The 11,284-nt window shown below is 41.4% G+C and overlaps 1 long non-coding RNA gene across 1 annotated transcript; it reads left to right on the top strand.

Moving 5' to 3' along the window:
• Window positions 1-5,663: 5,663 nt before the first annotated feature.
• On the top strand, window positions 5,664-8,220 carry LOC310681390. Its single transcript, XR_014513242.1, has 2 exons — window positions 5,664-7,502; window positions 7,776-8,220. It is a non-coding gene; the product is annotated as an uncharacterized lncRNA (long non-coding RNA).
• The last annotated feature ends 3,064 nt before the right edge of the window (window positions 8,221-11,284 follow it).

The raw sequence follows: 11,284 nt of genomic DNA, 5'->3' as shown, positions 1-11,284 counted from the left end.
GAGATGTCCTGCTCTATGACATTTTTCTACTATATCACAATAAATTCTCTGTGCAGGTGGTATTATGATCACTATCATTGCATTCACTCAAATGCTGCTCTGTGGTCTAGTTAACTTGATCAAAGTTTACTGTTAGACATACAAATTTGTATGTGAGACATACAAATTGACCAAAAAGCACCTTAAGTATCCAAAGTCCCCCACCCTGGCCCACAAGTATTCTTCTTCCCCTTAAAAAGTTCTCAAAGGGCTACAGGTTACATCATTTGTAGCCTTGGCTGGAAGCTTGCCCATTTTGTTTTAGCAGAGAGCAAAGGAGACCTGTTATGATGTGGCAAAAATAACAAGTAAAAGCAAAAGTGAAGGTGGAGTGAGTGGCTGATGCTCTCTAGGGAGGTAAACCTTTGCACACAGACTTTACGAATGCCTGCTGATGTGTACTAACGTCACTCACCAGGCAATTAAAACATTTAAAGTTGTCTGCCCATCCCTGCCTACACTTTGCCAGCTAGCTTAATTCTGAAGCTGGAGCATTCATTAAGGAGGTAGGCCTCTTACTATAGCAAAACTATACTTGGCAGAGGTAGCTGTGGAGGGTGGCAGTTAGAGATTTGGTAAGACCAGCACAACCTCACTGCCATTCTCACTATGAAATGAGCAGAGCATTATGCAAGAATTTTACCCACTTTGCCTTTTCTAGATTAAGGGAGACCATTGGTAGTGCTATGCCCGAGACTTCCCCCAGTCCAAAATCTCTGCCACTTGGCACAGGAAGAAGACAACATGGATTTTAAGTTACTTGGTCTGTTGCCTTATTATTTTCTCAGTTCTCAGTTCCTTCCTGTAGTGTCCTGAAACTAAATGATGCTTCAGCTTGGAATAGCCATTATTAAAGCAAATGGATTGTGCCATGTTCCAGTGACATCTTCCAGTACTTTCATAGCCTAAGGAATTAAAAGGAGTCACACATTATTTACCATTTATTTTGATACTCCAGACAAAATGTGTTGTGCCCCCTCTTCCTGTGAATTGCCAAAATAAATAAATATTAGAAGCAGTGTCTTTAAAATCTTCTAGCCAAGGACTGACATACATGTTTCTCTGATAGGAATAATGGTACAATATTGTGTCATTTACGTGTGTTGCTAATCCACAGTAGGAAAGCAGGACGTGGGCAGTCCAATTACATATAAAAAGGCTTCCTTTTCATAACAGATGAGAAAGAAATGGAAATGTGTGTGTGTGTGCGCGCGCGTGTGTGGGTAACTGCTGCTGTTTTGCGCCAAGTCCATATTTGTGACCAGCAAGGCCTATTCTGTACGCTATGATTGTCAGATAAAACCACTTGAAACAGCCTCTCTGTCTGTAATGACTTGTCCTCTTCATTGTCGTATTACAGACACCACACTATATTTCCACAGCATGTGAAGACATTTGACAGCAGTCACCATCAGGAATGTGTGCACTGCTGTGGAATATCATGATGCAGAATTACAACATTAGGACCAACTCTTCATGTTAAAGTGGCTGTAGCATAAAGTTATCGCAAAGAGGCTATCACAAGCAGCATATTTATGACGCAGAAATCAGTCTTTAAAGATTTCATAAAATGATAGTGTGCCCAAAGCATAACATGGCTCTGCCCTGCAACATATCACATGCCCTCCAGCCCCCAGGGGAGATCTCAGGAAACTATCCTTCCTGCCTCCAGTACAGTAGCTTTTCATACTTTTTTCTTGGCAACTGACCATCGTGTTTCTCAAGCCAGTGCCCTAGGTATGTTTCCACTATTTCTGTCTGTGGTCCTCCCAAATGGCAAGTGAAACAAATGACCAGGAAGCAAGAATCGGTGGGATTTTCAAATACATTAAAGATGCAAACCTATGTACCTTTGCTCAGGTGCAAATCCCATGGAACTCAAGGGCACTGAGCATATTTGTAATCTTCCCATTAATAAAATGCTACCCATGTTACAGGAATTGATTGATGCTTGTAAGATAATAGTTTCCTGTTCCAAATACAGGAAACAGCAGGAGTACTGTACTTTCTAGAACCACAGTAGGAACTTGGAACCAATACCATAGGATCAAACTGTAAACCCCAGCCCATTATTACACACACAGGTATTCAGTGTAATTTACAGCACTAGGGCTGTATGATGAGACTGCATGTTCCTAATGTACCGGTACTTACAGTCCATTTATTTTTAATGGACAAAGGTCATTCGAGGGCTCCACTATTTGCAAATCCATGTGTCATTCCTCACCTTCCAATCAAGAAGTTAGATGTAATGGTACTAATATTATATCAGACTTAGAAGACGGTTCTAAGTGGATCCAGTCTAATATCAAAGAAGTCGCATCCAAATCCGATGTCAGCTTGGTCACAGCTATCCAAGAACGAAATTTATCTTACTTTACATAAGACCTCTTATTCCCAGGTTATTTTAATCACAGCACTGAATTGACTTATGAAAATATTTAGCAGTTCAAAAATTAAGATTACCAATAACCAGTTTAAACTACCTGTGCAGCTTTGATACGTTTGCTGAGCTATTGCTTGCTTTATTCCTTCCTGCCATAAATAGCCAACTTAAAAATTGTGACTGTTAAGATAAGGATTAGCTGCTGTTAACATTTCCTGTAGATTTGATGCTGAGGGCTGCTGTTATTTATCTAAAGCTAATATTTAACGATAAAAATGCATTATGACATGCTATCAAGCACAGTCTCTTAGTTCTTTGGTGCCTGTATTTCCGGCAAAATATAGGTCATAGTCCTCAATTCAGATGTCTCTGTTTCTTCTGTTTCAGAAATGGTTCTTTTATTTTGCCACATCCAGAAATAATTATTCTGCTTCAGAATTGGAAGAGCTGTTTGCTGACACAGAACACAACTTAAAACAACTAGATGCAAACTGTCTTCAGCCCTCTTCAGTAGAGTTTGGGAGAACTGTGGCCCTCCAGACCAGACATTGTTGGGCTCCAACTCCCATCAGCCCCAGTAAGCATGGACAATTGTCTGAGGTGGTGGGAGTTGTAGTCTAAAAACATCTGGAGGGCCATGGATTCCCAGTCCCTGCTCTACAGTTTTGGAAAGATGAAATACCATCCACTTTGCTTCACTGTAAGAGAGCTAATGTTTGAGTGCCAGACATGAGTTCATGCACAACATACTGTACTGTACTTCCAGGAACATCCGTTTGCCCAGAAAGGAAGTCATAGATACATTGTTCCATTCAGCTGTCCTATGGGACACTGGAAGCTCTGAAGACTGTTTCCATCTACCACACTGAGAAGAAGCCCCATTCAATACAGTAGCCTTGCATGGGATAGCTAAATTAGTGAGTTAGTCAATGTATTTTCAAAGCACCAGAAGTCTCATATTTGACAAGTTATCATTATACTTGGGGTTATTTGGGTTATTATAAGCAACAGAGCCTGGTCAAGACATCTTGTTGTCTGAGACAGAACAGCAAATTCACCCCACCACCACAATCAATTCCAATACCAACATGTTCATAGTTCCTCCTGCCTCCCCCTCCCCACAGGATTCAGGGTGAGAGGATGCATAGAAGGTTCATCTCCATGGTTGTCCCCTCAAAGGTGTGTCTGCTTCCTGCATTGTTGGGTTTCAGATGCCATTTGAAAATACTTTTATTTGCCTGGGCTACCAAGCAAAAAGCAGCATGATGTAATTACCTAGCTGCATCTACTATAGAGGATCTGCCTTCTAAGGGGCAAAATGAAATTTGTCAGTCAGACATCTTGAACTGCCCCCACTTGCCTTTGCAAAGGCTCTAGGAACAAAGACCCACATTCTTGTCTACTCACTAAAACCACCTAATGTATGGACCTTGACGTTCTGCAGTTACTTGAAACAGACACATTAGCAACGTTACTGCAGTGAGTAAGATAGAGGGAATTCTGTCAGTTCAGAAGCAAAACAACATTTGTTTATTTCTGCTTGTTGTGGCTTCAGCATTCACATTTGAAGTGATGGCTACTCCTGTCTTAAGGAAACTTTAGAGCTATTTAATGTGTAGGTAAAGGTAAAAAAAAGGTAAAAGACCCCTGGACGGTTAAGTCCAGTCAAAGGCGACAATGGGGTTGCGTTGCTCATCTTGCTTCAGGCCGAGGGATCCGGCGTTTGTCCACAGGTTTACTGACAATGCACGCCTTTTGAGAAGGGGGTACCTATTTCATGTGCTGGGTGTTCCCGGAGATTAACTTTCAGGGAAAGCTTGCACAGATCTTCAAAAACTTCCAGGTGTGTAATGAGACAAGTTAAACCTGCTGTACCACTTAACCTCCTAGACTGGCATCTAACCCAGTGATGGCAACACCAGTCTACTGTACTACTTGCAGTCTTACCTGTTTTGTTTTGTTTTGTTTTTTGTATGGGAATACTGTATCCTTTCCCAGTGGAAATAAAAGGTGGTGGGAAGAGGAGCAATTTTTAGCAGAAACGGGTATTGAAAAGTTTACAGTTATCTTTTCTCCCCAGCCACTTGTCCACTTCTTATTTCCTTTGCTGCAGCAAGACAAAGAATCACAATTGCCTGTCACATGCCTGTTTTCTGCCAACAGCTTTTCAGGCTCCTTGAGCAGGTTTTCTTCACTGTGAGTGCCTTTCCAAACAGGTCCAGTACAGTGACCCTCACAAGTTGGGAAAGACAAATGTGTGTCAGAAACTTGATAGCCTTCCCCACCAGCATAATAATATTACAAAAGGGTTCTTCTCTCTGTACATAAGGGTGTGTCCTCAGTGTTTCATCATTTTTCTTTTCTAACGTCATGAGATGGGTGTTCAAGCACAGAAATACCGCTGTAAGCCATTCTGCTAAAAAAACAAAAAACAAAATGAAGAAGAGTATTCTGGCACCTTAAAGACTAGCCAGTTTTTTTGTTGCATAATCTTTCATCGACTCCAGTCTATGAAAATATGTGCCGTAAAAAAACTAGTTAGTCTTTAAGGTGCCCAAAGATGGTATGTTGGTTTTGCCGTAACAGATTAACATGGCTAACCTTATAGAAACTGGTTTTGTTTCACTAGGAAGCAGTGTTATCCCTCATTATGAAATCTCATTTCCCCAAATGCAGCCTGCAGCTGAGTTCAACCTATGGTGTGGATCTGTATATACTTTGCTGTAAGAATGTAGGATGAACTTGCTGGATCAGGCCAGTGGCCTGTCCAGTTTGCATCTGATCAGATGCCTGGAGAAAGCCTACATGCTGGAAATGAGCACAACAGCATTCTGTCCACCTGCAATTCCCACCAATTGGTATTCAGAGGCATAACGTCTCTAACAACACATTTAAATGTCTTCTTATAAAATCACAGCATTATAGAGTTGGAAGGGACTCTGAGGGACAGCTAGTCCAACCCCCTGCAATGCAGGAATCTCAACATGTGGTCTCCCTTCCAACTTGAAACCATAGCAGACCCTGCTAAGCTTTGAAAATGTGCTATCATAATGATGATGTATAACTTGTGGCTACAGCTTGTTATATGCCTATAAATCCTGTGTCTTTAGAAGAACAAGTGAACTGTAGGATTATTTCTAAGTAGTACCATGTCTGATGTCCCTCTCTAGAGGTCAGGTTTTGGAAGTATGAGCAATGGGGGAATCAAAAAAAGAGGCAGAATGGTGCCATGTTTGTATCCTCAGAAACATAATAATATTTATTAAAGTTGGATATGGTATTGCACTTTCATAGATCACACTATCAAAGACATATTACAAGATACACAAGCCAAAAGCATAGCTAATTTCTGCATAGCATCTGCACGTGTGCTAAATTCACAAATGGAGAGTAATGAGCCAGCAACGGAAGTGCTACTTGAAGAAAACCTGTCTCGATCTTGCACAACACCTGAGTAATATTTATTTATCTGAAAAGATCGTCAATCAAATACAGGTAAGTGCCCATCCCTGGGCCAAGCAGGAAGCAGATATGCTACCCACGAATAGTGCTCCACCCGCACAGCAGCAAGGAACCAGACATGCAATAAAACTGACCTACCCTTTGAAAGCGGCATTTGTGCTACTGGGATAAAGTACTGTTTACATATAGTACCTGTCATAGTTCAAAATTATTAGTGTTATTGGACAGAGGAAATAACAATGTACAGCTGCTCCTTAAAAGTGCAGGGAAGCACTGGGCAGCACAGGTGGGTGGGAACGAGTGAGGAGAAACACAGCAAGGGTTCAGCATGAAAAATATATGGTCAAGCTAAGAGTACAAAATGATCTCTTCCTTGGGGTAATGAATACACATTAATGCACATGTTTGTTTATTATTGATTTACAAAAGTATTTATATACAGCCCTCTTGCAAAACCTCAAGGTGGTGTACAATAACATAAAAACATTCAAAACCAATACAGAACAATATTTAAAATGAATGGCTACTCAAGCAATATTTTAAACTGCATAGGTCCGCATATGTGTTGAGGAATAAATACAGATACACACAGAATGTCATGCAAGACTTTCAAGCATGTAGCCAGCCATAAACATGTACACAAATAAGTGATGCAGATGTTCACGTGTATACTCTCTCTTCAGACACATAAACAAAATATGTTAAACGTAATGTATAGATGTTACCATATTAAATGCACCATTCCCCCACAGACAATTAGCATGAAACCCACATGTAGCTTGCTACATCTGAGGATGTTACCCACTTCCTTGTTCACAGTATACACACATACGGTTCGAAACAACAATTGATGTAGCAATAATCTATCATACAAAAATCATCAGACATGACAATTTAGTTGCAGGTTTGGTGCTAATTCTTAAGGATCCATAATGCCTCAACAAACAGGTGTTGTACAAGAGGCAGTTATACATGTGTTCCATATTTTATGGCACTGATAAAAATTAATGACCAAAACTGCTTTTTTTTTGGGGGGGATAAAATTGATATCCAATAGAGAAGTCGTAGAAGTTTGAGGAATCCTAACGGTATTCAATACTTGATAGTGCATAAACACGTGTCCATGGTACCAGAACGATACACACAACCTCAAGAAGCAAATGAGGTCTGCTTTTCCCCGTATGTAAACAGCTTTCCCCCAACAGTCCAGAGACTCCGTGCGAACGCTTCCATCCTTCTCCTCCCGTCCCCGTCTGACCCCCGTTGCAGGTTCAGGGCCAGGTAGGCCCACCTGTTCAGGCCTGAGCAAAGCGCCCGCCAATCCCAGAGCTCCTCTCCTGCGCATCGACCAATCCCGTCCCTGTTGCTGAGCTTTGGCTGGCTAACTGACGTTGCTCTGGCGACGGCAAGAACGTTGGGCGCTCACAAAACACACCGACGTCAGCGCGTAGTAACCACGGAAACGAGCCCCGCAACGTCATCGCTCTTTCTCCCTTCCCCTTCAGAAATCGTTAGCCACGCAGGCGGCGGCGTCACCCGCTGAGGGGAGGAGGAGGCTCCCGGTTGTCATAGCAGCTCAGGGAGGTGGGGCTCCGTTGCCAAAGCAGCAGGGAAGGTAGGGCTCGGTTGCCATGGCAGCGGGAAGGTCTGTTTTGTTTTGGGGTGGAGCTGTAATTAGAAAGCGAGGGCTGAGGGCGGCGAGGTGCCGGCTGCCCCACAGCAAGAGACCGAGAGGGAAGCTGGTTTGTTTTGATTTCTGAGATCCCGGGGGCTTTGGTGTCTGGAAGTGACGCTCCGGGAGCGACTGGTGGGGGTGGGGCGGTTTGAAATCGGGATTCCCTCTTATAATAATTAATAATAATTTATTATTTGTACCCCGCTCATCTAGCTGAGTTTCCCCAGCCACTCTGGGCGGCTCCCAATCGAGTGTTAAAAACAATACGGCGTGTGTCCGCCTCACAATATTCGGAGATCTGGACCAGAGGTCGATCCCGGCAAACATTCGTTGTGGGGACGGACAGGGGGTGGATCCTGTCGTGTCTGCCTCAAGCGGCGAAACGTGAGGAAGCGCACTCGCGCTGTCTGCCGCACACGCACCAAAAGGGAAACCCAAGTCTGACGCACTGATCAACAACAACCCCCGCGGCACTCGACTCAAGTCTTTTCTTCTCTTTCTTACGTAACGCAAGGCGTGATCCCTGCATCCCCCCCCCAAAAAATTAATAATTCAGCGTTGTCCTCGTGCCTTTAATAAAAAGATAAAGCAAATCGCATCTATAAAAATAAGAGAGAAATAAAGCCGGCTTGAGCATGTGCCCCCACTGACAAAATAATTAGTAGTCATGTTGATTATTATTATTTTTTAAATGTTTAGTTTCAGATGTTGGTGGATATCCACCGGTCAGGTGAGATGGGAGCTGGAGTCCAACAATATCTCACTGCAATGGCAGCTTATCTGATATTTCTGTTATATTCCATTTAATATATTTTGTCTATGTGTATGAAGAGGGTGTATACAAATGTTAACATCTACATTGCTTTGCTTGAATACATAGCCATCGGTCAGTTCCTCTCAGCTTAGTTCTGAACTGAACCAGCAGTTTAAAGTGTTATCAAAGAATACTGGGTCTGGGTATGGGGGAGAGACACCGTCCAAATGTTTTATATTCTGTATTCTCACACGGCTGCTTTAGAATTGTGGTATGGCAAATCCATGATCCAAGGTAGTTTTGTTTGCTTTAAAATTTACTCACTATATGGCCTTGGAGCATACATACCTGTTTTACACACACCCTGTTGAAAATTCCTGGTTAAATCAATGGTTCAGAGTCAATGTATTATTCTATAAATTACAAACTCAGTTTCAGCAATCAGCAATTCAGCAATAGAAAGTAAGAGGTTAAAGCAGCCAATTTCTGAGCATGTTTCAATGGCAGCAGCCAGTATGGTGTGCCTATTGACATATTCAGCACAATTAAAAAGCAGTATTAAATTATTATTTGTAACAAAGCGCTCTTTATATAGCTGAGATATATCTACCCATCAGTTCTGCTGCCTGCCTGTTTAAGAAATACCAAACAGTCAAAGCTGGACCTATGAAAAATGATCACGTCACCCACTTGGTATGTATAATGTTTTGGTTTTATAATGGCCTTTGTCTAATCAACATTGCAGAGCACAGTAGTTAAAATCCCAGTGAACATTTTTATTTGCTGTGATTATATCTGTAAACTCCACAATAATTGTGTTAGCTTCAGCACTCCAGTCCTTACAGTTATGATAATCTTGAAATCCGAGGTTCGCTTCAAATAAGCTTCTAGCCCTCATAAGTGTGGAGAAATGCTTCAGAACTAGACCCTGGAAAAAAGATTATATAGCAGGTGGCAAATAATATGAGTGTATATTCATTATTTCTACAATACAGTATTCCTTTTTAACTCAGAATATTGGACTTTGAAGGGCTGACTCATGATATTTGAATTAGAGTTAAATTTACTAGTCTGATTACGGAAGACCCACCTACAAGTAATTCCCAGGAATACTAGGATGGCGTTTCCAAATGCTGTTGTAAATAGACATTTATGACAATTGATAAACTAGTGACTGAATACTGTCTGTTGGGAAGGGAGATAACGTATCGGTTTTGAAGTACAGACATCTGGGCACTGGCCCATTTTTGGTAATTCTCTGCACCATATGCCTGCTTGAACTGTCAAATGCCACTGCATTCTCTCAGATTGCAGTTGTAATTGTTGCTTTAAGTTTTTCTTTATCTCTATATCCTCTGCCTGCTAAAAGACTTCAGGGTCAGTTCAGACTTGTTCTTTCACCACACCTATCTGCTAATAAGTAGTATAGTACTTGCATATGGGGATTCCCTCACCCTGAACCTGGGGTGGGGTGGGAATTAACAGCAATTTCTCACGGCAATCTATGAACTCCCTTTCATCATAATGAATATGTTACAAAACTATAGTCTGTAAGATGCATGTCCTCAGGAGAGTGACGTAGAAGGTTAGGCAGCAATTCTGAAATAGTGATAAGTTGCTGTAAAAAAGAGGAAGTGATTGTTGACATAGGGAAATACAATCTTAAACACTAGCTTGGGGTGTGTGTGAACTCTGCTGAACTCCATTGTACGTACTTCTAAGCAAACATGGGTAGGATCAGGCTGCACTTTTAATCGAATGCAGGTCTGAACATCTGACATTAGTCCCTATCTTATGCAAAGGGTAGAAATTACTGATTGATCACCTTTGTCCTATCTTATTCGGGACAAGTCTGGGCTTGTTATCTTACTCTGTACTTCTCTTTCCTCCATTGGCAATGCAAATGCTCCTTAATAAATAAATATTTCTCTCAGCTATCACTTCCATCCTTTTTGAAGTAGGTTGCCAGAAATATTTTAGGGACTGAGCAGAATTAGAGAAGTATCCAGCCTTAGAAAAAGGAATTGCCATTTAAATGTTCCAAAATATTAGATTTGCACCTAAACACATTATGGCCAGTTTATTTCTTTGGACCCGCAGCTTGCCCTATCCTAAAGTTTTGAGGGAGGTAGCAATACTTAAAAACAAAAGCCATTAGCAGAATACAGACAGCTGGGTAAAATCTCGTCTCTTATCCTAATGTAGTATGATATCATATACTATCCCACCATCTTCCACTCATCGTTTCTCACTGGGTAGAACCCATTCATCTCTCCCTACTGTGGTGTCACTTTTCTTTTTATTACTGCTCCCTGCTGTTGTGCTTTTAATCTGCAGATATTAACAGGTGGTAACACTTAGGTCAATGCTGTTAAAAACTTTACCAGCCAATGTCTGTAAATTTCTGCTAAAGTCATGAAAGTAGGCCAGGCCGATTTGTTTCCAGTCAAATGTCTTCTCTTGCGTGTTTTTGTTTTTGTTCTAGATTACAGATTATTAGCTATAGTGTTTATTAGCTAACCCTAGCTCCATATGAAATTCCAAGCTCCTAGAGTTTCATGTGTTTGTTTTCAGACTTTAAATCTCTTCTCACAGAGGGTTCCCATAAGGCAAATATGTGACAGTCACTTATTTATGCAGTATGCTGTATATTGTCCAACATCCCCAGTCATCTAGTTTGTTAATCTTGTTCATCAGTGGATTTAAGCGTGTACTGGAGCAGACAGTGAATTACTCATATGACATCACTATTATCTCCTTGCGTAATTCCTAATCTTTTCCCAGACTTGCTAAATATCTGGCGTTTTGCTGGTTCAGTCAGGTAGAAACAACCAATGGTGGTAAAATAAATATTTCTCATTTGGTGTATGATACAATTGATCTTACAGCAATGAACTCATGATGTACCTAAGTCCTAGGCTTTCAGAGATGGTATGTGGACTTGGAAAAATCAAAGGTAGCCATGCTG

This window comes from Podarcis tiliguerta, assembly GCF_965153285.1.
Source record: "Podarcis tiliguerta genome assembly, chromosome: 1".
Classification (NCBI taxonomy): domain Eukaryota; kingdom Metazoa; phylum Chordata; class Lepidosauria; order Squamata; family Lacertidae; genus Podarcis; species Podarcis tiliguerta.
The sequence above is the reverse complement of the archived record's forward strand: the minus strand, read 5'-3'. Positions and strand labels throughout refer to the sequence as shown.